This window comes from Ursus americanus, chromosome 1, assembly GCF_024610735.1.
Source record: "Ursus americanus isolate L20-20 chromosome 1, mUrsAme1.1.p, whole genome shotgun sequence".
Taxonomy (NCBI): domain Eukaryota; kingdom Metazoa; phylum Chordata; class Mammalia; order Carnivora; family Ursidae; genus Ursus; species Ursus americanus.
In genome coordinates this window covers 40379248-40406655 of record NC_142127.1, presented here as the reverse complement: position 1 = coordinate 40406655, position 27408 = coordinate 40379248, and the positions used below count along the sequence as shown (strand labels likewise).

The 27408-nt window shown below is 40.5% G+C and overlaps 1 long non-coding RNA gene across 1 annotated transcript in view; it reads right to left on the bottom strand.

Moving 5' to 3' along the window:
• Nucleotides 1-3871: 3871 nt before the first annotated feature.
• LOC123782969 (uncharacterized) overlaps nt 3872-27408 on the bottom strand; it is a 43965-nt gene continuing 20428 nt past the window's right edge. Inside the window, exon 3 of the long non-coding RNA XR_006777082.2 lies at nt 3872-7421. This is a non-coding gene — a long non-coding RNA (uncharacterized LOC123782969). The remainder of the gene's footprint in view (nt 7422-27408) is intronic.

Sequence of the window (27408 nt, the reverse complement as noted above, 5' to 3'; positions counted from 1 at the left end):
GGGCACATGATTGTCACAAGTTATGGTTTCAGTACCAGGCATGCGTGTGAACATTCATTCATCTGGGTAAGGGTTAGCTAAGTGGAAAACACAGTTTTGTAACTAGTGTGAAGCTCACCCAGTGCGTTACTTTGGGCTATCCCCACCTCCAATTTAACGTTTGGCTGATTTCCTCTTTATTCAGAGTTTAGATGAGAGATGCAATAATGATGATAATAATATTTGTGAATCTTTGGGTAGATGACTGTCCTTATACATATATACTGTGGCTTATGAAATTAAAAGTTCATGAAGAGGGGGCGCCTGGGTGGCACAGCAGTTAAGCGTCTGCCTTCGGCTCAGGGTGTGATCCCGGCGTTCTGGGATCGAGCCCCACATCAGGCTCCTCCGCTGGGAGCCTGCTTCTTCCTCTCCCACTCCCCCTGCTTGTGTTCCCTCTCTTGCTGGCTGTCTCTCTCTGTCAAATGAATAAATAAAAATCTTGAAAAAAAAAAAGTTCATGAAGAGACTTACCGTGGTACATAGTGCTAGCTTGCATCTTATACTCTATACCCTAAGGAGCTATGCCATGCATCTTTATTACTGAGTTTCCCTGGAATCATGCTTGAGTGGGACAGATACTAGAATTGTGGATTATTTCCCTTAAATCAGGGGGATCCAAGTCTTACTCTATTCCAGAGTCTGTGTGCCCTGAAGAAGTTGAGTGCTAGGAGTAGTTTTGGCAAGGTCTGATCTAGCACTTTTGTTTCCCAGTACAGTTAGAAGAGCAGGGAGGGGGAAAAAAGCGCTAAGAAAGGGAACAATTCTGTATTCACAGGTTGTCTGTTATATTAAAGCTCTTTCTGGGCAGGCATTTTTGATGGAGTGAAAATCACGCAATCAAAGAGCTTTAAAAATAGACAAACATATAGCAGATTTCTTCTCCCAGTAGAGAAAGTACACTCCCTTCCAGGTGTTACCTCAACAAAAGAACAGATCTGGTGAACAGACTTCTGGCTGGATGTTGGCTGCCATTCAACCTCTTGCCTGAGCCCTTGCATATTGCCACTTCGGAACAAACTTTCATGGCATCCTGATACAGGATTTAATTTTATTTGTCTTATTTTACTGCTTATAAAATATGGGGACGGTTTAAGAAGAGTATTTCATCCTGAGATTTTCAATATTGTGTGTTTTCAACTTAAAAGTAGAGGAAAAAATTCTCTCTTCCTAAGTTGAAACTCTAAGAACAACTACAACGAAAAACCCAAATATGTCCAATTTTGATAGGTCAATCAGTGGCTTTTGCACGGCAGAGCAAAATTTATTATGAACTCTAAGTTTGAACAGGTGACCTGTGGGTTTCTAGAGAGAAATGTGGGTACTTTCCAGAGGGTGAATCTTTACGCTATTCCTTGAGCAACAGTGAACAGATGCAGGTTCTTGAGGTCATTAGGGGAGGGAGGAGAAGAGGGAGAGAATTTTGATTTCTACTTTGAGAAGAAGTCTTGATGATATGTGGTTGGATATTAGTGAGAAGATGACAGGAAATGAAAAGATTTTAATATGTTACAGTGAAATCTGGCTCCATCAGAAATCAAGGTAAGCAGAATTCGTCACTTTCACTGATTCTCTTGTTTCATGATACCTGCAAAATAGTGCTGTTAATCTACTTGGTAGAATTGTCAGAAGATTTAAATTGCAATTTGGATTCCCAAGTTCTATCACAATCTATTTCTTTAGCTTAAGTTCTAGGAAAATGACAGCATTACATATATTTTTGAAAACAAATGGAAGGGACAATCACTTATAATTTTTATAACTCTGACCTTTTCTTAGTTTTTTCCTAGTACATACGTATGTTTAGTTGTAGTGTAATGTGCATGCAATTTGTGCTCTACGTTTTTTTTAATTTTCTCATAAATATTTTCATATTACTTAATAGTTTTCATAATGACCATTTATAACAACAGCAAAATATTCCATGGAGTGGATGTATTTTAGTTAACTGTTTTCCTATCGTTGGATATTTAATCTTTGTAGACTCTGCCTTTTAATAAAGGTAATCAGGCTATTTGTGTACATATATTATTAAGATATATTTGGTCTTTAGAAATCATTCTATTTAATTAAAAATATTTTTACCTCTTGCTTTTTTTTTTAACCTTTCAGTGAATGGCCTATGTTTCTGTCTTGTATTCTATAATTTAAACTAAACATAAATATTGAAGTTACTGGTGATGATTTTAAAGGAGCGGTTCTCAAACTTAGTGGCTGTCAGACTCATCTGTGGTGCTCGTTAAAATGCATATTTCTGGCTCATCTTCAGATGTTATGATTAAGTAGAACTGGGGTGTGGGCACTCTCATGCGGGGGCTATAGAGCATGTGGGTGAACACTGACTTTACGGAAATGTAGGACGTCTATTAACACATGTGGTATTAGAATTGACCATAGAATGCTGGAGATTCTATGTCTGAATTTAGGTAAACTTCTAAAAATAGTCTGTGCAGTCTAATGATTCTTGTGTCTATAAGCATAAAATCTAGTTTGGACTTTCTGTGAAAACTAGGTAGGAAGCAGAGAGGAAGTGAAGACTGGGAGAATGAAGAGGAGATGAGCTATTCCAACGAGAAGACAGACAGGCCAGCCGTCCTGCCAACTGTGTGTGTGGATGATAACGGGTGTGGGGAAGGAGGACTCAGGGATCACAGATCAGTAGTCTCTTCCCGCTTTAAGGTGATGCGATAAAGGGACAACAAACATATTTGATTTTTTCCAGAAATCTGCACAGTGATTTCAAATGGAACAGAGCATCTAAACATATCTGGTCGGCTTTGTAATTTGATGATACTAATGGCTTATAGACATGTCCAGCATAAAAAAAAATCAATATCTCTACCTTATCAGAATGAAATATTTATATACCTTATTACACTTCCCCCAAAGGCATCAGAGTATAAAGTGCGATTAGAAACCAGTATATTTTTTATATGATGTTTTTCTATTTTAGAGTGTCCATCATGAAACTCAAAGCATTTGTCAGACTGTTCTTTTTCCTTTATTTCTCAAAATAAGCAATGAGTGGGCAGATATCACTCCTATTTTATAATCACAGAAAAAGAAGCACTGAAAAGTGAAGTTCTTTGCTTTTAGTCCCATAGCAGCTAATGGATCTCTTTTACCAGCTTCCTTGAGGGTTGAGGTCATGTTCCTATAGCCTTTGTATGTACTAGAGCAGGCTTTGCACTGCTGGGTGACAATTTTCCATGTGTCTGTCATATTTCTGCATGTCTTGGAACCAGAGACACGGACTGCCCTTTGCTCTGGAACGTCTTTTCAAGGAGGTTTGTAGAGCAGACAGCCTTCGAAGGCAGAGATAGTGTTTCCCCCAGAGCAAAAGGCAGGCATGGTTGGTGTCCAGTATGAAACATCAAGTTCCCTAAGTTCAAGTTTCCTTTACTGAAATGCAACCCATTCCATGTGCAGGCACCAATCTAGGCCCATCAGTGTAGCCTCTGTGGGGCTTGAAGACAAGGAAGAATGATAAAAATATGCTACTCATGCTGCTTGCTGTGTCATGAGTAATGAAGTCCTTTGTCCCTGATTCAAGAGTCTCATGTCATCAGCCAACAATCATGAAACTGTGACAAGCTAACTTGTTATTTAATCAGTAGAGTAAAATCTCACAACCTTCATAGTTCTTGATAACCACAAAACAGTGTTCAATTAAAGTTTGTAGAATGGAATCAAGACCCAGATAATAGACCCTAGGTCTTCTAACCACAAATTCATGGCACTTGGAGAAGTCAACATTGCCCTACACACGATAGCTGAGAAAGAAATAATAGCAACCACATGTTCCCTGGGAGAAAAAGACACCTAAGTAGAATTAAGTGCTAAAAAATGTGGTGAGTTTATTGTTTGTATTTGAAACTGTTGAATTTGGAGTCACAAACTCGTGTGACCAACGCATGGCATATTAGTTTATTCCCTGTAAATTACTGAGCAGATAGGAAACCAAATCTCTGTCATTATTGTACTCCTTTTTCTTCCTCCCAGAGGTTTTATATTTTGCCCAGAAAAGGGGCGCCTGGGTGGCTCAGTCAGTTAAGTGGCCTGCTCTTGATTTCAGCTCAGGTCACGATCTCAGGGTTTTGGGATTGAGCCCCGAATTGGGCTCCATGCTCAGCGGGGTGTCTGCTTGAGATTATCTCTCTCCTTCCCCCTCTATCCTTCCCTTTGCTTGCATGTGCTCTCTCTCTCTCAAATAAATAAATAAAATCTTAATTTTTTTTTTTTTTTTTTTTTTGCCCAGAAAATGGGGCAAAGCCAGTATGGTCCACTATGGTCACCACGGATCTGCTCTCTGTTTAAGTCAGTGAGGTCCCCTTGCAGCAGTCTACCCTGTTGCTTCTGAGGCATCTGGCAGGGACATCTGTGCTGAAGCTCTGTCTAGGGAGGAAGGTTCAGGTTTTAGGCCCCTCACTCTTCCTGGATGTGAGGAAAGCTTTTCTGTCAGGCCAACTTTTTTCTCATCATCCTCATAACATAATACCTTTAAAGAATTCACGATTTTTGCAAAACGAAGTCAGGAAGGAAAGATTTGGATTTCTGGAGCAAAGGAGTCCGAAGGGCATGGCTCTTTTTCTCAAAGGGGCTGAGGAGGGAAAAGTAATTTTCGAATAAAGCATGTTTTAATATTTGAATGAATTCTCCTGCCACCATGTGCTTTGTATCTTTTCTTTCTTTACATTCTCCTTGGATCCTTTCCCCTAATAAAATTGGATGATCTTTTTTTTTTTTTTTTTTTTTTAACAAGATGGCGTGGGCCATTTGAGGGTGTGAGCTCCAGGACTGTAGCTTGGGGGTAGAAGTGGGATTTTAGAAAGAGATGGCACATACAGAGAGGAAGCAAAATAAATGGGAAACCTGCAGATGGGTGCCTTTGGCTCCCGCTCTCTCGGTTCTCTTCATCTAGTAACTTTTCCTCCCACTATCAGCCTCCCAAGGTGGAACCAACCAACGACATGCCTGCTTAAGCAACACTTTTACATTTGAAGACTATGTAAATGACAATAAAACACTGGCAGGATGTGCAGACTCTCTTGCATACTAGATTCAGAAAGGAAAATATGGTCTGTCTTGACTCTCACTGCTGTCAAGTGTTTAAATTGTCCTTCCAGCATATATTTAAAACACATTGTCATTGCAATGTTACCAAACAGTGAGCGAGTCAATGTATCTGAGACCACACAATGATTGACACTTTATAAGTCAAACAGAGAGACATGGAACCTCGTACTGCGACTGCTGTTTCCAGCTCCGAGGTCTGCTGATACAGTTTTTGACAGTGTGCAGAGATGTGCAATGCTGGTTCGCAACCACAAGCTGTAGAGTCGGGAGGTAGCCTCAGCTCCTTGGTGGCTTGGCACATGCTGCCTTCTTGAGTGGGACAGAACCGAGACAAGGGGCCGTGACGCCACTAACACGCTTTCAAGCGGTTGTTCTTTTTTGTGTGAAAGTTGGGGGGGCGGTTTCTTATTCTGTTGTGTTTTGGTCTTTTACTTTATTTGGGTGTGGAAGTGAGGAGCATGTCTAGGTTACATGCTCACGTGGGATCACTTCCAGACTCACAAAGGAGGCCGAGGGGAGATGTGGGCCTTCTGGGCGCACGGTCATACGTGAACGAGGTCTTGCCTTCAATTCAAAGCATTTGCTGAGTTTCTCACGAATCATCAGAAGAATTCAATGAAGATTCAACTTTTAAAAATGGAATTTGCACCTGAAGTGAAAATTCAGACTAACTTGAACAATTAGAACACAGTTCTGGCCACAGCTGCCCCAGCTACCACCGCCGCTGAAGAAGGGGTGCAGTGCCTTTCACCCTTAGCTCGTGAGCCATTGCAGATGGCAGAAAGCACGGTCTCCGTCCTTGTGTTCTAGAAGTGTAGCTCAGTGCCTGGCACAAAATACATATGTGAGAAATTTTTTGTCAAACGAGTGGAGGAATGAATGCCGGCAATGAACTAACAGCGCAGATGAAAAAAAGAGCCTTTGAGGTTTCCTGGTTCTTGTTTCCCGAGGTTACTCTTTCTATGCCATTTTTTTTTAAGCTCTAATGACTACATCTCATTTTATTACATCTTTTATTTTTTTTCTAATTAAGCTTACCATGGTTCACAAACCCTGAGAAAATAGCAAGGTTATCCACTAAAGAGGGTTTCTTGACCCCCGTTCCCTTAATAGGCGTCCCTGGCAATGTTTTTGACTTCCCCAAAGAGTTGTTACATAGCTTTTATATTCTTTAAATGGAGAAAGAAGAGAACAACATGATCAATGGAATTAAGGCTTTTGCATAATTAGGGAAAAAAACACCCTTTGCTTGGCACAATTTCAATCTTCTTTTTCACCAGCTGCTAAGTCATTTTCATATCCCTAGCTGCTTCCTCCAAGCGCAAACACACCTGTTCTCCCAGCTCAGTACCCATTTTATGCTGGCTCCTAGTGAGCAGGAGATGTGAGTGTTTTGACTTGCATCAGAGAACTGAATAATCATCTCTTTATTCTGGGATAACAACAGGCCTCTTTGGCAGAGGTAGGCAGCTGAGGAATGGTCATCCTCAGAAATTCTCTCCTGAGACTGTGAGCGGGGCAGTGCACTCAGTAAACCAGTTTAGGTATAGACATAAGCTTGAACTTCTTTCTCTGGGCAACTTGTTGCTCTATCAGTCTGTGAAAGCCGCTCCGGCTCGGTTGGACTTATGCTATGGCTGGAGCTTAGTGTCCAGTGGCCAGTCCAGAAAGAACCAATCTTGAACTCCCACGTCTGCTGCCATCAAATCAACCAACAGGTTGCGGAATGGGCAGCCGGGGTGGCACCTCTTACCCTGGAGTTCAAGGGAGGAACTTGGATGCATAAAGCTTGCACAGGCTGTGCGTGAATGGGAGCAAAGCAAAAGCCAGTGTCAGAGATGAAATGAAGGGCGTCAAAGGTAGAGCAATTGGTGTGCTGATTGGCAGTGATATCTGGCAAAAGAAGGGGCTAGGGCCGCCTCTGCTGTTCCTATTATACTCCCATCCGGTACAGACGAAGTCTACGGGATTCAGGAGTTTCAGTCCTCAGCATCCTTACCACTTTTTGCTACAGACTGTTCAAGAATGACTGACTCATTTTTCATCGGGAATTGCTTATAGGTCCCCAACCCCATCTGATTTATAATCATTTCCAAAATAATGGTGTCATTCTGAGGATTTCTTTCCATTGTTGCATTCCGTAACCCTCCCATCTGGTGAGTATACCACTCATCTCAATCAGTGAAGTGCCATCCCGTCTGGTCTGCCGTGCCAGCAAGTCATTCAGTGCTCGAATCACTTCTTCACCTCCATCATATAGTTTAGTATTTTGTGGCAGGAAAACTGTAACATAGCACATTCTTCTCCTAACAGGGAAAAGTGAAATCCGTTACAGAGATGCTAATTAGGCAGAGTTTAACATTAGCTTTAATTTAAAGCAGCCCCCCTGAGACTACCTAGCATCTACCCAGGGTGTCATGCGCTATGAAGCCACACTCCCTCTCAATTAGCATCCATTTATTTGGGAACAACACCAAGCAGTAATAAACAGGCACAACCTGTTCCTTTCTCTCAACTCTGCCCAGCAGCAGCCTGTTCTCTGGAGACTTGCTTCACCAGCCCCAGCAGCCTTTATGGGACTGGCTTCAACCAAACTGGGGCCAAATAGTGTCTCATTGGTCGTCCCCCCATCTCCCCAATCTTAGGTTGTTTTCCGGTTTAAAGTTGCATCATGGCAGTGAGTTAACTGTTGAAATACCTTGCATTGAAAGGAAGGCTCAATCACGTTCAACATGGAATTGGTTTGGCCAGAGGCGACTTTGGGGGAAAGCAAGGTGGTTGGGGAGGCTGCGGGACCTGAGATTGTGTCTGTTAGGTCTGTGAATCAGGCTGCTCCCGTCTTTTGTATCCCTGCTGTGACACCCCCACCTGCCATGTCTTCTCCTGTCTCCCCGTGGCCAGTGTCTCCATCAGTGAGCGAGCCTTCCTGATGCCCTCCTTTGCAGAACTGTAAATGACCAGTATGTTTCTGCTTAATAGTTCATGTTACTTTATTAGTTCAGTTGGAAGGGCTTGTGTGAGACCTCCCAGAGAAGCATTTTTAGTATAGGCAGGGCTTAAAACATTTTGCATTCCGTTTTTAATTCACAAACATCAAACACGAAAACAGAACGTTTTAAAAGAAAGAAAAGGAACTCACACACCACCCACCCGACGGCATTAAATCCCAGCCCCTCTGTAACTGCTTCATCCAGCTGGGGCAGTGCTGCCGGGAAGACCCCGGGGCATGTACAAATACCAGGTTTGATGGATTTGAGACCGTCTGGATAGGGCGATTTTCACAAATTCAGTCCAAACTCGGAAGCTTTCTGTTTTTTTTTTTTTCCTGGTTATGTAGATCAGAGTTAGAATTTTAATAAATAATAAATGAGAGAGGTGGGAAAAGGAAAAAAAAAATCCAAGGGAAATATCAATAATATCAAACGTCTTCTAAGCCCCATCTGTTGCGTAGTCCATTAGCTGAGAAATTGCAGGGAGCCCTAATATTAGTACGTGTGATTGAAATAGCACCTTTCCAACAAAGAGCTTTGCCTTCACTAATCTCACCCATCTTGACAACATTCTTAGCGGGCGAGTGCCTGGGACAGGTATTATTCTTTATGTTTTACGAACAGGAAACACCACAGCACAGGGGTTAGTGGCTGAAGCAAGGTCACACTACTGGTGGCGGCAGATAGAGGACAAGCGCCAAGTGCTGAAACTATGGTACGTCTCGGCAGCAGCTACACTCTCCAGATGGACATCGACCCTGACCCAGATGGAATATGATGACATGAACAGCACTGTTTGGAAACTAATTGTGGGCAAAGGTCAGATTCTCTGCCTAAGGGAATGCTGGTTGCCTACATGGTGCTCTATGTTCTTTCTAATACATAACAAATGTCCTTAGCCTGGGTGAAAACACTTGAAGTCCTTTAGCACCAATCTTTTGATAGAAATATATGTGTATCATAGCCTGAGTTCAGTCCTCTCCCCCCACCCCGTGTGTGTGTGTGTGTGTGTGTGTGTGTGTGTGTTTAGCTCTGGAGCTTTTTAATATGCAGGTCAAGTCTGAGCTCCTGTTCTTAGAACAAATGAGGCAAAAGCAGCAGTAAATCTGGTCAGATATAAATACATAACGGAAGTTCTGTCAGTCTCAGAGGCACTCTGGCAGGTTCCCTAGGGATATGCAGTTGGGTGCCATCTTCCACTATCAGAAAATATTCCTAGTTGGAGGTCCAAGTGACTTGGCTGTAGGCAAGACCACGAGCTTCACAAGAAAAATAGAGGAAGAACAGGGGTTCCTTTACTATTTAAGAAACGTTTACAATGTCAGAAAAGAAGGGCAAATATTACATTTAAAAATGTTCTCTAGATTTCTGTTTTTCTCGTTTTATAGCTCTGGAAGCAAGTACTTAATAGATTTAGTCGGTTCATTCAATCAACAAATATTACTGAAGCTCCTACTATGTGTCAGATCTTTAGGTAGGTGTTGGGACAGAGACTTGAACAAGACACCCAGGGTCTGCGTGGGGCTGATATTCGAAGGGAGAGATAGATAAATAAGCAAGAAAAAAGTGGGAACTACAGAAAATAAACATATGGAAAACCAAACAAAGAAATAAGGTGATTAGAGATTTTGAAAAAGTGCTCTGAAGGAAGTTGGGTAAGGACACAGAGAGAGAGAGAGAGAGAAGAGAGAAATTGGGACAGGCCTCTGGACAAGGTGGTCAGGGAAGACTTTCCTCTTTTTTTTTTTTTTAAAGTTCTTATTTTATTTTATTTTATTTTATTTTATTTTATTTTATTTTATTTTATTTTATTTATTTATTTGACAGAGATAGAGACAGCCAGTGAGAGAGGGAACACAAGCAGGGGGAGTGGGAGAGGAAGAAGCAGGCTCCCAGCGGAGGAGCCTGATGTGGGGCTCGATCCCAGAACACCGGGATCACGCCCTGAGCCACAGGCAGACGCTTAACGAGTGAGCCACCCAGGCGCCCCAGGGAAGACTTTCCTGACAGGGTGACATTGAAGTTGAGGCCTGGAGCCACTGTTAATGTGTAATCTGTGCTATTTATGTGTTCCTTAATGTCTACTGGATCCTCAGTCCCATAGAAGTAGAACAACATCTCATGACTGATTCCTTTGGAATAAAGCTTGGGCGCCCGGGTCGGTCCGTCGGTTAAGCGTCTGCCTTCAGCTCAGGTCATGATCCCAGGGGCCTGGGGTCCAGCCCCACATCCCTGCTCCCTGTTCAGTGGGAAGCCTGCTTCTTCTTTTCCCGCTCCCCCTGCTCTTGCTCTTTCTCTCTGTCAAATAAATAAATAAAATCTTTAAAACAACAACAACAACAGCAAAACCATACACCTTGGTTCTCATAGACCAGTGGTTGTCAGGATCCCTTTACATTCTTAACAATTGTTGAGGATCCCAAAGAACTGTGATTAATGTAGGTTATATCAATATTTTCCATATCGGTAATCAGAGAAATTGAAACATATTTTATTAACTTATTTTAAAGTAATGTGACAGGTTTATTGCTGTTAACATAAGTAATACAATTTGCATCACATATGATACATTCATATGTAAATATAATTATTTTTAAAAACAGAAAAGATTAGTGAGGAGAGTGGCTTTGTTTTACAGTTTTGCAAATCTCCATCTTTTTTTGGCTTAATAGAAGACAGCTGGATTCGCATGTCTGCTCCTGCATTCAATCTGTTGTGAAATGTTGTTTTGGTTGAAGCGTATATTTAAAAAAAATCCAGTCTTAGACAGCTTTGGAGTGGGAAAAGGGAGGACCTCATGTGCCCTCCGAGAACCTGCTGTCACGGAGTATGTCTCCGTACCGCTCAGTATAGCTACACTACAACCCAGGGTAAGCGGAAAATATTCATGGGACGTAGGTGTCTGGTGACCTTAATCTTTATTTATTATTTTCAAATGATTTACATCCCTCGTTGTTATGGGCATGCATTGGGTTAAACTCGGAAAGCCATAAAACTCAAATCCGACTTCCAGCAGCTTATTCCTTTTTGAGCAATTTACAAAGTGACTTTTAAATCTCTGAACATAGAAAATGTAGCAGGTGGTAGAAATTTATACACTAGGACTTGTATTTTCACTTTATTTTCTACAACTGATTTTTATTGTACTCTGGAGACCTCATTCCCACAGACGGCAGAGCGCATTGGCTGTGCCAAAGAATATACCTTCATCTTCGCAGGTCCAAAATAGTCTCTTTTTGGCAATTACTCCGTGTTTTAGGGTTTCTTCCCAGAAGTGAATTTAAAGGAAGCTTATGCTTCGGGGCCCCTCACTTGTCTGGGACCCCTTCAAGTCCCTAGGAGTGGCCCTAGCAATTCTCCATTTATAATTTTGTATTCTTTTTCCTAAAGATGAGTCCTTACATTGTATAAGTCTCAGGGACACCTGGGTGGCTCAGTCTGTTAAGTGTCTGCCTTCAGCTCAGGTCATGATCCCAGAGTCCTAGGATCGAGCCCCACGTTGGGCTCCCTGCTCAGGGGGTAGGGTGCTTCTCCTTCTCCCTCTGCCTGCAGCTCCCCCAGCTTGTGCTCTCTCCCTCTCTCTCTGTCAAATAAATAAATAAATAAGTAAAATCTTAAAAAAATAAATTGTATAAGCCGTAGGCACTGCAAAACCTAGATTTGCTCTTCCTTTCCCTTTCTCAAGGTTCTTTCCTTCTTTTTTCATCTTCTCAAGAAGGCATCTAGGTGAGGGGGATGCTAACTATACTTTCAGCAATGGGAGGGAGAGGGATGTCTCCCCTTGGGCTGCACTCTGCATTCTTGCTGATGAGAGGCTGAAGTGCCCCTGACCCCAGTAACTGTGGCGTCACACCGCTATTTGCTGACTTGGCCCTCACCTTCCTTACAGTGGCACCAAACTTTTGGTGTCTGGCAGCGATCCCTGGCTTAGCAGTGGCTCTGCTCTAGCCTCCTTACCCATGATCTTTGTGAACTTCATACAGGCATGACAACCAACACCCGGACCGCCCCAGCCACGTGCTGGCCCTGGGGAGCAAGGTGCTGTCCTAGGCCCATCTGGTCAGGCACCACGCCTAGTAACTTCTCTCTTGCTCAGGTATCGTGTTGGTCAAGGCTCCACGTGACTGTGGGGCTTCTCCGAGAGGCTATTAGCCTGTGCGGGAGAAACGCTCCTCCTCTGGGAGCCTGCTCTCCTCAATCAATCTGAGTGTATCTCTCACCCAGCCCACCCACAGTCTGACCCTGAGAAGGTGAGGGGGAAGTGAGCGCATTTGCTCTGATCTCTTGTTCTCTTCTTCACCTCTCCCTCAACCCCCCTCCCTCTTCCTCTTCCTCTTTTTTTTTTTTTTACCATCTTAATCATTTTTAAGTGTATTGTTTAGTAGTGTTAACAGATCTCCAGAACTTTTTTCACAAATCTGAAACTCTTTACCCACAAACAACTTTCCTTCTCCCCCACCCCAGATCCCTTGCAGCCACCATTCTATTTTCTGTCTCAACACTACTCTAGGTACCTTAAATAAGTGGAAGTACACTGACTTATTTTACTTAGTGTAATGTTCTCAAGGTTCATCTATGTTGTAGCATGTGACAGGATTTCCTTCCAGTGTAAAGTTGAATAATACCCCATTATATGTATAGATCATATTTTGTTTATCTGTTCATCCATTGTTGGACATTTGGGTTGCTTTCACTTTTTGGCTTTTGTGACTAGTGCTGCTGTGGACATGGGAGTACAAATGTCTTTGAGACCTTGCTTTCAGTTCTTTTGGATACACCCAGAAGTGACATTGCTGGATTATATGGTAGTTCTATTCTTAATTTTTCAAGAAACCTCCATACTGTCTTCCATAGCAGTTTGCACCATTTTATAACCCCAAAAGTGTGCAAGGGTTCCAATTTCTCCACATTCTTGTCGACACTTGTTATTTTCTGCTTTTGTTTTTGTTTTTGATAGTGGCCATCCTAATGAGTGTGAGGTAATACTTTATCGTCATCTTGGTTTGCATTTTTCTGATGATTCTTGGTGTTGCACTCTTTTCATGTGCATGTTGGCCATTTGTATATCTTCTTTGGAGAAATATCTATTCAAGTCCTTTGCCCATTTTTCTTCTCTTGTTTTTCCTGACCTCCCCTTCCACTTTGTAAGTCTCCTTCTTGGGTAAGGAAATTCCCATGGCTAATTTACTCTTATCTCCTCTAAAGTATGGTTGTGGTAAAAGAATGTTTAATAGGGTACCTTAATGGCACACATTTCCTGCTCTCCACTCTATCCCCAATTGACTTCCATCTTCCCTGATACGATTCTGGTTCAAGTCCTGATCCTATTTTATGTGAGCTCTGCAATAATCTTCTGTTTGGTTTCCTTATTTGGTCTTGATCCTTTCAAGCTAACCTGTTCCCCATTACTGGAGTAGTACTATTTACAAAACATTATTTTGACAATTACTCACTGTTTAAAACTTTTCAATGGCTCTCCTTACCTACAATGAAATGTCTAGATTCCTTAGTTGGGAATATCAGGTTATTTATCGTCTGAATTTTGATTATTGGAATTTGTGTCTCTACCATACCCAGAATACCTTTTTTCTCTTGGCATTGAATTGTTTCTCCTCTTATAGTAAGTCTCTCAAGGGCAGGGTCTGGTATTACTCATCTTTGCACCCTTACGTTTTATATAGTGTCTGACACAGGATAGCTACTTAATAAACATATATTTAGTTAACGAAGGCAAATAGTCATTCATAATTATCCATTTTATTATTTTGAATTTTATTACACTGACTTTTCGTTAAGCAGAAGCTAGAATTTATATGAATATATATATATTTAAATTGATTTTTCCAGAACATATATCCCTTTAAGAAATATTAGTATAGGGATACATAATATTTTGAGTTAGTTCCCCCATCTTAAAAATCAACACTGAAAATTAATAAAATTTGAAGATTAAAAAGAAATGACACCATACCCATAAGAAATTCCCAATCTGCTAACAATTTCGTAGCAGAGTTCTAATAAAATATCCTAAATAGCAAGGAATTATGTAGGAAGAGGGACTGATTCCACATCTAATTTTATTCCTCATACATTTTAATAGAGGGTGCTCCTGTTTCCACTGTCAATTTCCTCTTGTCTCCGATTAATGATCCAGAGGCTTAATCATTTAGGGCATTAAGATCTTGATATTTAAGAGACATGCTTCCTCATTTTACCATGATTTAACTTTGCTTGCTGAACCAGACATGACAGAGTCAAATAACGCATTACGTCTTGTGTTCTCAAACGATCTGTCCTGGACCTCATCGCACCCCTGTCACGGCTGACCATCAGAAAGCACTGTCATGGCTGAGCTGCACTTCACATCTTCTTTCCCGAAATGCTCTTGGGCCTCAATACTCCTCAGCCAGTATTTACCTGGCAGGGAAAGATGTCTCATGTCTTCTGTGTAACTGTATAAGGTGCCGCCCAGCCATAAGATGGTGTCATTCTTCTCTTCCCCGCCCTCCATCTCTGCCTTTGACAGCTGGCTCTGGATGAGCCTGGGAATTAGTTGCAGATGTTTATGTCACCCACGGTTCCTTAGGGCTCAGTTGGAAAACTGACAGGTCTCCTTGGCAGGCAGGGAGAGATGTTTCTTACAATTCCTTTTTTTACTGCCTTTCTCCCTGTTCGGTCACATGTTTTCCAGGATCATGGTTAGGTTTAATAATGTTTTTTAAAAGCTTCCTTTTATGAGGTAAAATCTGAAGGTCCTCAGAACTTGAGCATGGCCTTAGATTTGGGAAATCTGTGAACTGTGCTGTTTCTGACCCTCATTGAGTAAATTTGAGTAAGTCATTTGACTCAAGTCTCTGTTTCTTTATCTATCACGTGGGTTTATTATCACCTGGCAAAAGGAGGTTTTTTTTAAAGCTTCAAAGAGATTCTTTGTGAGCAAGTGCCTTGAGAGGTAGGGAGTGTTGTCCAGTATATTTTTGCTTGGTATTATAATGATGTATTTTTGGACCTTTAATTATCAAATTTCTGTTAACAATTATGTGGACGAATCTTTGTTATATTGTAATAATCAGCCGTTTCAGCTAATTTATCCGAACATCTGGTCAACTCCATTGTAATGGGGTTTGGACTGAATTGATGAACAGGCCTGTGCAGAGAAAGTCCAAAATAGCCTGGAAATTTAACTTTGCGATTTAATAAAGAAGCTTCCTGTTTGTCTCGTTCATGGCACCTGTATGACTCACTTCTGAGCCAGATGTTGTACTTCATCATTTCATAACGTGTCATTTCTGTGCACTGACTTTCTTTTCATAGTTTCTGAAGCAAAATCTATTTCATCCCATCACCAGGATATCGTCGGTGACAGCTCCAACACCTGAACAGGTAGCTTCAGCTCTCACGTGGACACAGAGATGGAAAATTTTCTCAGAGTGGAGCCAGCAGGGAACGAAACAGATGGCAGGAAGTGGAAGAAGCAAAGACTAGCTTCTGTAACAAACCCCTGCAAGTTTTGACAAGGCTCTCTGATATTCTGTCAAACCAACCCAGGGCTGAGAGGCAGGTACCTTCTCTGTCTCTGGTCTGTACACTAAGATTTGCCTGAGGAAAGAACTTTCTTGTGTTCTTACCCAGAAAGCTGTTGGGAGGCAGTGAGTTCTTTATTACAGGATGTGATAAAGAAATGGTTTGTAACATAGCTGCTCATCGCCTACACTGTGGATCAGGAACCTTCCCCCCCCCCCCCCAGCCCCCATTGCCACTCTTGGATATTTTAATGCAGTAGATCAGGGAGGGGCCTCTGGCATCTACATTTGAAAGATGCTCCGGTGTCTCTGACTTGCCAAAAGCTAGGCAGGAATGTATTCGAGAACCCAATTATCTAATGGGTGATCATTACAGCCTAAGTCCCCTGCCAACGCTGAGTTTATATGAGTGTATGAGCATAACTCTTCATTTGCAGGGGTCAAAATCGGAATTTTATACGGGGACTAATAGGTAAGGGGACTGTGTGAAGTGGCTCTGTGAAATCTAATAGTCAGTGGTGGGGACTGAGGCTAATTGGAGAGTGAAATTCGACTGAAAGGTACTCTGGTTAACTAAACACAGCTGTGGACAGATGTGGACCTCGAGTCTGCCATTGTAACTGCGTATAAATCTTCTAGGGGTTGAGGGAATTGGGGAGATTCATCTCATGCCTGGAGTTTTTCTTTAGCTTCTCCAGTGTGCAGTACTCATTATTATTTTCTCGTAGAGGTTTTAGCAACGATGTTAAAACGTTAAATGTAAGAGGCATATCTCAGATCGCCTTTTACAAAGATGGAGGAGAGGGATATGATCAAAAGGGATCTGTTTTCTTCTCTCATTTCATGGCCCAGTCTACCCCACCTGAGTACATGGCGGAGCAAGTTTGAGTTAGGTGTGGAGGAGCAGAGTATGGGAACTTGACCTCCAGTTTCTCTTGATTTCTTCTGCTCCTGGGTCCATCCCTAACCCTGTAGAACAGTGGTAAGAAAATGTCAATAAAGTAAGAGAAATACAAATGAATAGGAAGTACTTTGAGAAGATTTAAAAAACGATTTTGAAGTTAGGAGTATTTTAGGGGCATCTGCTGAAGTGCTGCCTAACTGTGGTATCCGTTTTTTCACTTTGGGGCAATGAAATTTTATGAGTCACTAAATACATATTTTGACATCTGGCTTCACTGCTTTTTTTTCTTGAATGCTGTAAATTCTCATCATAAGAATTTCCTTCTTGTCAGTCTTTTGATACTATACTTTCAGTCATTTTCTGGGTGATTTACAGATGGTTGTACCTAATTGCCTTAGCTCTTGAATTCTGGGCTAGGATCAGGCACGAGGGCAAGGAATAGAAATGTCAAAATTTATGTGAGGGCTGGCTAAGTTTTGGCCTTCTCTAGCTGTGTAATTTTTATCCTTGTGCCTATATAATATAATGTAAATTTTTATATCTAGCATTATTCAGTCATGAGTCTTACAGATTTGAAGATTCTCTTGCCTTAAAATTTCATTCTGACACCTAGTCATAATTATAGCTACCAATTTTGGAACTCCAATCCATGTGAGACTCTGAGATGTTTTAATTTTGAATTTGTCTGGTGATTTTGTTTTGTAGAGAAATTAATTTTACATTGACATAAGATAATGAAGGATCTTTTTATGAATAAATTTAAAAAATTCTAAACTGGATATTTATGATAAAAAAAAGAGTTTTGATTTCTATAGCTGAGGAAGTAGGTCTATGCTGTATGGTGCAGGGGGAACTGTGAAGATGTAACCAATAATCCTCTCCATTAGATAACCTTGTGGGGAGGTACACAGGGAAGCACGAGTTTGCAATGACATGTACTGAGAAATTTAGGATAATGTGAAGTCCCAGCTCTCTAAGAACCACCTTGATGAGTGAAGCTGAGAATATGTGATGGAATCTCTGCATATGTATGTATACTTTTAGGAAATGAGCTCAGGATCCCTCTGGAAAACCTTAACATCTGATATGTTAACATTGAGCCCTAGTTGGTCATATTAATTCCTTAACGGTTATTGCCTGATCTGAGGCATTGCTGCCAGAGAGGGAAAGACTAGGTTTTGGGTGACTTACTCCTGGCATTTGCCAGCAATACCCCTGGGGGTGTATGGAGGAGAGTTAATTGCTGAAGCAAACCACAAGAACTCTTGAGAACTACCATGTTCTTCAGGCTGCTGGGAGAGGCTTGGAATGGGGGATCACCCTGAGTTGCTAGCTTTTCCCAGTAAGTCCCATTTCCGGTTGAGAACAACTAGGCATTTGTTTTAGAACCCGCAAAACGGCTTTCACCGTCTGTTTGGTTTGGTCTGCTTTCATTTTTGACTTGGGAATTGGTGTGGAAGGTGATAGAGCCCCGGAGAGGATCCCAATGGCCCAGAAGTGCCATTAGCTGCTTGAAGGCAGGCAGAGCCTCAGGGTAAAAGATCAGTTTTGTTTTCTGGTCTTTCTTGCAGAGAACTTCTTTATTAGGTAGCCTGGCTTTGGCCAGGGCCAGTGAATGAAACTGACCTTGAGCTGCTTGAAGTAAGTTTCATTTTTTTTTGGTCTCATAGGCTGTCTCCCCTACACTCACTGATTTGTACTGTCACTAACATCACGTATATGAAGTCCATAAAATTTGATGAAAATATTAGAATATGTATTTATTTTACTGTCTCTTGCATTTGATCAGAGCTTACTCAGACAGCCTCGTCACAGTAAGCACATTATTGATTATCTAAGAAGACACCCTAGGCATTGTAATTATTAGTTTTTCTTCAAATCAAATCGGCCTAGTCATAGAACTGAAAAGATTAATATGAGCATGGGCAGCAAACGAAAAAAACCGGGAAGACCAACTTTAAATCTGATTAAAATGTCTAGTATACTGAAATTGAGGAGAAGATGTAAAATTAAGAAAGTTACAAGCAGGAAATGGCAAACACCAGCTGAGGCGATAGGGAATGCCATATGTTATATGTTCTTCATGCTTTTTTTTCCTCTTGCTTTTTTCAAAAAAGACTATATATAAAATACACACATTATATATATACATGCATACATTACCCTGGCACATGTATCATTAAGGATCTCCTTGGAAAGGCAAGTTGATATATTTATTTTTTGGAATAAAAAATCCAAAGTTATTTTCTGCAGCATCAGGTTTGCATTTATACCCATGACTCTATTCATTGTTAAAGATTTAAAATTCTAGTCAGTTTTCTTTTGGTTTTCCTGTTGGATTTTATCTGTCCAAGTTCTGAGCTCTGCTGTCTCTCTGTGTTTCTGTTGATGAGAATCCAAGGAATAGTTTTGGAGCCTGTTCCCATCTATTCTTCCCACAATATTTGTTTAACACGGGATAAACAACTGATCACAAAGGATAAACAATGATAGAATATTCTTAATCTTATTATTAGGGCCATGAAAATCTGGGCAACATTTATTACATGGAGGCAAATGGGAATTCTATTTTATTTTACGATGTGGAATTAGTTTTGGATGTCAAAGTGAATTATCCCATTTACGTTCCTTGTTCAGATTTTTTAAAAAAAATTCGACATTTCCCTCCCGCCATTCACTTTTTAGGACCCGTCTGCATATTTATATTCTTTCATCGTTCGCTGCTATAAACAGTAATCAATAAAGCATCCAATAACAAGTCTAGAATTGCTAGTTGTTAAGAAAATCAACAGCTTTTGCAAAAGGAGCAACCATTCGTCCCATCAGCTTATCTACATTTCTCCAGGCCTTAGATGTCTTTGACCTCCGCGGTTTGCCTTCCAGATGGCAACAGCCACTAAATTTCCTCTACATGTTCTGTATTCACGATTTCGCAGAGCTTATCTTTTAAAAACAAACCAGAAAGAGAAAAAATCCTTTAGCCCTGATTAACAATTTATTACCAGTTCACAGATTTGCAAACTTTACATTAATTATGCTCTCCATCCTTATTACAAAACAAAAAACAATGATGCTTTCTATTTTAGAAAGGCGGCTTCCACTTAAATAACAACCTTATTCTACATCTTAGTTCTCTGTCATTGTGCTCTTCCGGAACCTGTGGGCACTGTTCTCCTTTTGGGGAGACAATAATATGGGCTCTATCAAAGCAAAGAAATATGTTTCATTAGCAGCAAACACTTTAGTCTGGGTGTGCCATCCTCTTCTGGAGGACCCATCTGCTAGAAAGGGTTCTTAGTTCAGTCAAAAATTGACAGTGACCTACTATGTTAGCCTCTAATAAAAACAGACTGTAACAAAGGCTCTTTTTAAAATATTTTCTAGGCAATACTTTTCTCTTTTACGACAGCTACCGAGACCAATGTTTTATTTTATTTATTTATTTTTTAAAGATTTTATTTATTTATTTGACAGAGATAGAGACAGCCAGCAAGAGAGGGAACACAAGCAGGGGGAGTGGGAGAGGAAGAAGCAGGCTCCCAGTGGAGGAGCCTGATGTAGGGCTCGATCCCGTAACGCTGGGATCATGCCCTGAGCCGAAGGCAGACGCTTAACCACTGTGCCACTCAGGTGCCCCTATTTTTTTTTAACTTAAAAGATTTTATTTATTTATTTGACAGAAAGAGAGAGAGAGAGCACAAGCAGGGAAAGCAACAGTGGGAGAGGGAGAAGCCGGCTCCTCGATGAGCAGGGAGCCTGATGTGGGGCTCGATCCCAGGACCCTGGGATCATGACCTGAGCCGAAGGCAGATGCTTGACCAGCTGAGCCACCCAGGCATCCCTAGACCAATGTTTTAAAGGGAATTTATTGGTATGGATGCAAACCTTGTAGTAATTCCTAATTCAGAAAGTCAGAAAGGTCTAAGACCTAAAGTGCTGGGGCTTATAAAGAGCTATGTCTACAAAGACATCCATAATCTTAAGATTATTCTATGAAGTCCTGAGTTATTGAAGTTTCAAGTGAATTACTCCTCCTCCTCCTCTTTTTCTCCCCCTTTTAAAAAAAAATAAGCAGATTATCTACCTATGTCTTAGTTGTCTATTGTATTTCCTAAACAAGAGTCTAGGTCAGGAAAATGGAAGCTGGAAGTAAAGAAATAACGGCTTGTTCTTATTATATTATAAATAAAATAGTAGTTATATGTACACAATCCTAGGATGATTTGACCGGCAACTGTATTAGACCTAGCTAATTCTTTGTCTAATCGTTACAAAAAAAGATGCCGAACAGCTGCCAGGAATCAATGTGACCTATGGTTCTCAGGGGAGAAAGAAAAAAAACTAAAAGAAATTAAGGACGATGCCAGGACACATGATGAAGAAATTACAACATTGTGTTTAGAAGAACTGTAGTGTCAGGAGGACAATTGAATGAGAAAATAAATTATCGAGAGTAAAGTACTCAGTAGGCTTTGGAAGCAGGGAGGTGAAAAAGAAAGAAGACATTTTAGAACGTTAATGTAAGATGCAGAGTGAAATAGAAATATTCTTTTCTGTCATTCTCACTCTTTGCTTCTTTCCTTCCCACCAAATCCTGTCCAAGCCCAGTGAAACCAGTCATCCAGATTGTCAGTATCTGTTATTCAGAGTGATTTTGATAATGTGCTTAAAGAAATAAATATTCCCATTTCAAGTAAATCATTTTGGTGGGAGCCACACGGTAAAATGCCTCATTTATCTACCATATCTCTTGTCCCCTGAAGAAGTGACAGTAGAATTTTTGTACTTATAAATACTGATAAATGGTGTTTCTGTTACCTCGTTTTGCTTTGTTTTGCTTTTTACAATGATATTTGCATTCTATGCGATGGTTAGGTACAAGTATTCCAGGGGTAGAAAGACATATGAAAAGATAGGCAAGAAGGAGGAAACGTAAGAGAAGAATTTTATAATTTTGTAACTTTTCCAGAGAACTCATGCCAACTTCTTTTTTTAATAAAATTTAAATAGTGGGGCGCCTGGGTGGCACAGCGGTTAAGCGTCTGCCTTCAGCTCAGGGCGTGATCCCGGCGTTCTGGGATCGAGCCCCACATCGGGCTCCTCCGCTATGAGCCCGCTTCTTCCTCTCCCACTCCCCCTGCTTGTGTTCCCTCTCTCGCTGGCTGTCTCTATCTCTGTCAAATAAATAAATAAAATCTTTAAAAAAAAAATAAAAATAAAAATAAAATTTAAATAGTAACATTCGTTTAATGGGAAGGATATTGTTTTGCTGACACTCAATCACAGTTTACAACATGAATCTGGAACTGACAGTTATGACCCAGGTTCTTTCTAGACTGGTAAGATTACATATCTTGGGATAAGGTGGTCTGGGGGCGTTGCTGACTTAAATTTTCCACCACTTTCCTTCTGTTTGAATCATCACTGGTAACAAAACAAAGATATTGTCTTTCCTTGACCCCCTCCTTTCTTTATTGCTCTCACTCCTTGCTGAAGAACCAACAGAGAGAAGATAATTTACTAGCCTAACAACACATGAAAGTTATGTTCTAAGAGCTGTCAAGATTAGCAAGAGGAGGTCATTGATACAGTCTGAAGCATCTCAGCTATCTAAAAATCTCAGAGTAATACAGGATCTGAAAGATCCAACCTTACTCCTCTGGTGAGGGGCACAGATCCAGACAGAAGGCATAGGGATGGAAAAAGACCAAAAGAGAGAAGACCAGAGGGCCAAGATCCCACGTGTCTGTGTGGGTGGACTTTGTGTGGACTGCAAGTGACTCAATGGAGAGAAGCACAGACATGCTACATGCTATTCTCTGCATTCTTCTAATGGGTCCCAAATCAGTCTTTTAGGGCACATGCCCCTTCTCCCCACTCTGAGGCTGGGGTAACTTAAGGCTTACACTTCCATGAACAGACTTCTTTACGTCTATTTCACCTGCTCTCAGCCCCAGTGCACATTCACTCTGCTCCCACCCCTACCCATTTAGTCTTGGATGACTAGAAGAGTGTGCTATAACACCCCCGTGATGGAAAACACAAACTTGGCATAGACATCACATAGAGATTGGTCGCCTAGATGACCCCGAATATGTTTATATTCATTGTGCCTTCTATTTATTTTTTACTGAAGTATAATGAACACATAATAAACTATTATTTTCAGTTATACATCACAGTGATTTGATAGGATTATATGTTATAAAATAATCCCCACTGGGGCCCCTGAGTGGCTCAGCCTGTTAAGCAGTTGACTCTTGATTTCGACTCAGGTCATGATCTCAGGGTCAAGAGATCAAGCCCCGTGTTGGGCTCCACTGAGCATGGAGCCTGCTTGAGATTCTCTGTTCCTCTCCCAACGCGCCTCTCCCCACTCACACTCTTTCTCTCTCCCTCTCGAAAAACAAACAAACAACCCCCCCCCCCACAAAGCCTGTAAGCCTAGTTACTACCTGTGGCCATACAAAGCTATTACAATACTATTAACTATATTCCCTATGCCACACAATACACTGCATATAAGTCATTCTGTGACTTACGTATTTTATAACTGGAAGTTTATACTTCTTAATTTCCTTCACTCATTTTGCCTCCCCACAACCTCTCCCCTCTCTGGTAACTGATAGTTTGTTTCCTGTATCTGTGAATCTGCTTCGGTTTCATTTTGTTCATTTGTTTTGTTAAGAGTCCACATATAAGTGAAATCATAGAGTATGGGTCTTTTTCTCTCTGACTCACTTCGCTTAGCATAACACCCTCTAGTTCCATCCATATTCTTACAAATGGCAAGCTTTCATTTTTTAACGGCTGAGCAATATTCCATTGTATATATGGAATCTTCTTCATCCATTCATCTGTCAATGGATATTCAGGTTGCTTCCGTATCTTGGCTGTTGCAAACAATGCTGCATTTGAACATAGGAGTGCATTTACCTCTTCATATTGTCCCCCCCCCTTTGGATAAGTTCCCAGGAGTGGAATTGCTGGATTATATGGTAGTTGTTATTTTTTATTTTTTTGTGGAACTACCATACCGTTTTCCACAGTGGCTACGCCAATTTCCATTACTGCGAACAGTGCATAAAGGTTCCCCTTTCTCCACATCCTTGGCAAAACTACTTATCAACAGTACTTATTATTTTTTTCTTTCTGTTAATAGTCCATCTGACAGCTGTGAGGTGATAACTCGTTGTGAGTTTGATTTACATTTCGCTGAACTCGAGCACCTTCTCATGCGCTTATCTGTATTTCTTCTTTGAAAAGTACCCATTTAAAAAATCAGGATGTTTGCTTTTTTAACGTTAAGTTCTGTAAATTCTTCATATATTTTGGATATTCACCCCATATTGGATACATGACTTGCAAATATCTTTTCCCAGTCCGTAGGTTGGTGTTTCATTTAATTGATGGTTCCCTTTCCTGTGCAAAAGCTTTTTAGTTTGATATAATCCCATTTGTTTATTTCAGCTTTTGCTGCCCTTGTCTATGGAGACTGGGCCAAAAAAATATTGCTAAAACCAATGTCAAAGAGGATACTGCCTATGTTTTCTCCAAGGAGTTTTCCTTAAAGAGTTTCATTCTTTTGCATGTAGCTGTCCAGTTTTCCCAACACCATATATGGAAAAGACTGCCTTTCCCTAGTGTATATTCTTGCCTCTTTTGCTATAGATTAGTTGGCCATAAATATGTGAGTTTATTTCTGGGCTCTCTATTCTACTCCATTGATCTATGCATCTGTTTTTGTGCTGGTACCATACTGTTTTGACTACTTTAGCTTTGTAGTATAGTTTGAAATCAGGGAGGGTGATACCTCCAGCTTTTTTGTTCTTTCGCAAGATCGCTTTGGCTATTTGGGATCTTTTGTGGCTCCCTATATACTTTAGGATTATTTGTTCTAGTTCTATGAAAAACTGTCATTGTATTTTGATAGGGATTGCCTTGAATCTGTAGATTACTTTGGGTGGTATGGACATTTTAACAATATGAATTCTTTCGATCCTTGAGCATGATATATTTTTCCATTTATTTATGTCATCTTCAATTTCTTTCATCAATGTCTTATAATTTTCAGAGTACAAGTCTTTTACCTCCTTGGTTAAATGTATTCCTAGGTATTCTTTTTTGAGTCAATTGTAAATGGGATTGTTTTCTTAATTTCTCGGATAGCTTGTTATTAGTGTATAGAAAGGCAACTGACCTACAGTGTTGTTTTTATTTTAAGTTTGCTCTAATTGGTTTCTCTCTTTTGTACATGCTCCTAAACAGAGTTAATCCCTATGAATGAGGCGTTACCTTATGGTGGGATGTAAGTATTACTGGGCGAGTCCTATCTCTTCTAAAATATTTTAGTTTCTTACTCTATCAGTCTCTATGGTTTAACTATTCAGAATTGATTTCTTCAGTCTTCAGAAATGTCCCATTGAATGAACCACGAGAGACTGTGGACTCTGGGAAACAAACTGAGGGCTTCAGAGGGGAGAGGGGGGTGGGAGATTGGGATAGGCCAGTGATGGGTATTAAGGAGGGCACATATTGCATGGTGCACTGGGTGTTACACGCAAATAATGAATCATGGAACATTGCATCAAAAACTGGGGAGGTACTGTATGGTGACTAATATAACAAAATAAAAATTATTTAAAAAAATTAAAAAAAAACAAAAAGAAAAAAGAAGAAATGTCCCATTGAAATGTAAATATACTGGGAAAGATAACATCTTGAGCTTCCAACAGTGGAAAGCAGGGTGGGTGGGTGGGGTGGGTTTGCTTCAGTGGGATGGAATCAGTTTAAATGTCATAAAGCCTAAGTGTGCGGGTAGAAGGGACAACAGTGTTCCCAGAGGATCGTTGATCAGGGGAGGTGAGAAGTTGTTATGTAGACAGGGAGAGTTGTAACTTGCTATGTAAAGAACTAGTTAGCAGTTCAATATAGCTTCCATTCTAGAATTGAGCAGACAAGCTGCTTAAGAGGACCCCTTTGCGGGGGGGCAGGTTGAAAAATTTCATGTTGTTCATCGTCTTGCTGAGAGTCATATACAAATAGGCTTACTTTCTATTTTAAAACAAAGACAACAGAGGGTTGTGACAGAAGCACACTGTAATTGCGACCATGTGTGAAAGCCAAATATAGGCCAAAACAACATTTCTACCTGCCCTGCAGGAGCTAAGACATTTGGTGAACCACTTTCTAAAACGTAAAATAAATTATAAAAAATTCAGTAAATATAAAGAAAAAAAATTCCGTGTAGTTTCATCTTCCAAATACAATTAAGATAATATTTTAGAATATCTATTTCTAGTCTTTTTTTCTTTTAATAATGCTTGTTATTATCTTAGGAAGGAAATAGCCCATTGCAGAAAGTTTAGACAATTGGAAAGGTGTAAAGAGAAAAATCGCCATGAGCCCTACTAGTTAGAAATGGCCACTGTGAACTTTTGGGTGTATTTCCTCCTTGCATTAAAAAAATTTTTTTAAAAGGTTGTATAATGTGATATGGTATGCTGTTGTTTGACCTCAACATTTATTCTGCTCTTCTCCCTGGATACATGGCCATTCAGCTAAAATTCACATTTTTCCAAGTTCCCTTGAGGCTGGGTGTGGCCATGTGACAAACTTCTCAACAATAACACATGAACAGAAGTCATATGTGCAATTTCTGGTAATTTTTTGTAAGGTGGTTGCAGGGGATCTGCTTCTCTGTTTCCTTCCCACTCACGGGGTCTGATAAGAGAGAGCAGGAGTTCCTGGCTGAGCAGGAAATGACACGTGCAATCACCCCAGCTTGAGTTCTGCCTGTGCTCTTCATCTTAGAGAACCCCTGAGCCCTCTGGGGACTTTTCAAGGGGTACTCAGCAGAAGGAAGACTGAGAGTTTGTAACTTTGAAGTCTAGAGCTCATTAGCTTGGAGTTACTGGCCTTCCTTAGAAACAAGTTGATGGGACCTAGGGGGAAAATGTGGATTTATAAATATTTTTATGAGTATTCTATACATTTATAAATACTCTAAATATTTTAATAAATACTTCACATTGGTGTTGGCATATATTTCTATATTGCTATTCTTTGAAAATATGCTCAACATTTATATAATAATGTATCATAAGGGTAAACATTTATTGGACATTTTAGTTGTTTTCAATTTTTATCATTAGAGGTAATTTTTGAAATGTAATTTTTTTTTACTTTCATTTATTAATTTTGTACTTTGGATAAAATGCTAGAAGTAGAATTACTAGGTCAAAGGGCATGTGCGTTTTAAGGACTCTTGGGGTTAATAAACTGTGACCACAACTGTGAGGTACTGGGATGGATCTGTGAGTGTCTTCCTAAAAGATAAATTATACATATGGCAGCAAGGGAAGGGATCATGTCTTGTTTGTACGAGGATCATAAAAAGTCCCTCATTATCAAGCAATTATGCTTGTTTACTCTCTAATGTTTCTATTAGAGAATAGAGTGGCACTTGCCTTTCAGTGCACTGAATAGATAAATGAAGAAATTTGAGATTGATATCAACATGGCTCTTGGAAAGAATCGTTCCCCAATTTGAAGCCATTGTCCACTTATCATCTTGCAGTTTGGCTGTAGTCTGATATCAAATGATTTCCTGGTAGCCATTTCCAAGACCAAGCATAGTGGTGCATAAGGGGTCTTAGACTCAAAGTATCCCACTTTCAATAGAGGCTTGGAAATTGTGTGATATAATTTGAATGCTCTTTAGTATTGTTTGTATTAGGGAATAAAGGGAGAATAGAAGCGTTTGGCTTAAAACTGTTTCACTGATGAGAAAGTCTAAATAACACTTAGGTCAGTGGGGGAAGCAACCCTAGTTCTGGGAGCTCATACAACATGAGTGACTGTTTGGAGGCTTCAA